General features: G+C 44.2%; 1 pseudogene; it reads right to left on the bottom strand.

The window, feature by feature from the left end:
- Positions 1-202: 202 nt before the first annotated feature.
- LOC119047588 (T-complex protein 1 subunit delta-like) lies at positions 203-2,237 on the bottom strand (annotated as a pseudogene).
- Between the last annotated feature and the right edge of the window lie 287 nt (positions 2,238-2,524).

The following is a 2,524-nucleotide window of genomic DNA, read 5'->3' as shown; positions in this document are numbered from 1 at the left end:
GGAGGGGAATGAAGGGGGGAAATGGGACAACTGTAATAGCATAATCAATAAAATATATTAAAAAGAAAAAAAAGAAACGGCACCTTGGGTGAGTCAAAAAAGCGGGTTCTAGGATGAGATGTTTCATAAAATGCAAGCATAATAGTGACCAGGAAGGCTTAGAGAAACACCATTTTTTGAAACAAAATATTTAATATTTTCACTAAATTGTGTCAATACAATTGTAAGCAAATGCCAAATGGAAGCCTGAGTCCAGGAAGCCGTAGAGGAGACAGTCTGCCGGGCAACAAGGAGCACCCAGGGGCCTTTGACTCCAGCCTCGCCATTGGCGCCCGAGGGAGCCAGCCAGCCAGCGCCATCCGATCACTGAGTGTTTACCACACTGTTGGCCGATGCTCAGGGCAGGTTCGGTTGCTAGAGTCAGCTCACTGACTGAAACCAACAAAGGCCAGACATCCATTTCTTCCAAAAGGTTGGAAATACCACCCTTTGGGACATTCGTGCCTCTGTTTCTTTCCTCTTCAGACATCTTTTAAGGTTTTATATATTTAGAGAGAGGAAGGAAGGGAGGAAGAGAGGGAGAGAAACATCAATGTGCAAAACACACTGATCTGTCGCCTCACATGCCCCCAAATGGGGAAGTGGCTCCCAACTCAGCATTTGCCCTGACTGGGAATTGAACCTATGACTCTTTGGTTCCCAGGCTGGCGCTCAACCACACCAGCCAGGGCTGGACATCTGGTTTCTTAGCACTGTTACTGAAGAAATGGAATTCAGGCCAGTGGCTTCATCTAGGGTAGATGGAATGACTTTGATAACACCTGCAAGGGCACCAATGCAGTAGGATTCCATACCACTCCATATTCATGAATATTCATTAACCAGAGGGCCAACTCTACTTCCAGACCACCACTTAGAATAAGAGCTTTCTGCTCTTATTCAGTAATCAGCGAATAAACACATAGAGCACCATGAATGGACCTTCTTAATCACCAATATATTAGAACCATGAACAACTGTAACTGTATTTTGAGGGCTTGCACAGCCTGTAATCTTGAGCAGTTTGCCAGAACCATTTAAACTGACCTCACCTAAATGAACCAAACCCAGCATGGCAGCAGTGATTCGGTATGAACAACTGGTTTGGTTCTATAGGACCAAATGAAGTTGCATATATCAAGGACAAAACAGAGAAGGTCCGCATGGGCTCATAAAGAAAGCTTAACCTATCCTTACAGTAACGTACAGCTCTTCTCAGAAATCAGCAGAGGGCCCCAGCAAACCCTCAAACACCAAGTCTGTTCATGCCATCTCTGGACTTCACTGTTCCCATGACTCAGCTACCTGATCCAAATAGGGAAGAAGACCCCTAAGCAACCAGTCAGCTGGCAAAGCCAAATAACTTCCACATCTACCCCCATAGAAATCCCTTAGTCTGTGAGCAACCTGAAATTCATTGCTTCAGTGGCCTTGAGTTTCCAGGCTTGCAGGTTGAAAGCCTTGCAATAAACTCATCACTCTGTTTCATTCAGTATGCACAGTTTGGTTTGTGACAGTTTCAATTGTCTTACAAATGGCTTCACTGTCTTCTCTTTCACTATCCTTAACTACCACAGCCTTCTTTTTAATCAGGAAATGTAATGCTTGCATTACACCAAGAGCATCTCTTTAGAAAAGCCTTCTCTACGAGAACATGATACCCTGTTTTTAAAATCTGTCTCCCTACATTTAGAATATAGGCTCTCCTCTTGTAGCACGTAGTCCATCTGGACATAGCCAGAAGCTACTATTAGATTGTCCATATCTGTTATGGGAGCAGGTAAGCAATACTGAAAAAGTTCAACCTTAGCCTTTTCAACTCAGGTTATGTCAGAATTTGCCACCTTTTGGGTGAGAACCAGCCCTTCTACCAACTCACAGTCATCAGCTGTTCCACATTGAACTATTTTGATATCGCCAAGATCTACACTAGTGACTGTGGCTGGGTCAGTTTCCTCATGGAGTTTATACTCATAGGAGAAAGCAGACTTGACTATTGAGAGATAACCTTTGAGTTAACAGAGCTTCTCTATCACTCATTCCAAAGGTCAAGAAGGATATAAATCCTTCTAGAATGACTTGGAAATGATGGTTGGATGAATCCCTTTCTGAAAATGCACGATATAGGAATCTAAGAGTCGGTGACAATGACCACTGACATACTGCCACTTGAGCTGCTTCATCTTGAGCCGCTTCATCTTGAGCCTTAGCTCCACTGGGTGCCAGAGGTAACACCTGCATGTGTTTCACAATGGTAACACCATCATTTGTAATGCATGGTCACACCCCCTTTTCCATCTTGAATCATTTTATTCATTCCATTTGGTCCAAGGCCTGTTCTAATAGCATCAGTCACAAAGATGCAGCCGAAGCAGACCTTGCATGTTGGCAGCCCTGGTGGACACCCCACTTCACAGAACCACTTCTCAGGTGTGGTAAGCTTGGCTGGGTCTACACAGGCTCAGAAAGGACAGATGGACATGAA

This window comes from Artibeus jamaicensis, unplaced genomic scaffold (genome assembly GCF_021234435.1).
Source record: "Artibeus jamaicensis isolate MK-2021 breed Jamaican fruit bat unplaced genomic scaffold, CSHL_Jam_final contig_548, whole genome shotgun sequence".
NCBI classification, from domain to species: domain Eukaryota; kingdom Metazoa; phylum Chordata; class Mammalia; order Chiroptera; family Phyllostomidae; genus Artibeus; species Artibeus jamaicensis.
This window is presented reverse-complemented; position numbering and strand designations above follow the sequence as displayed.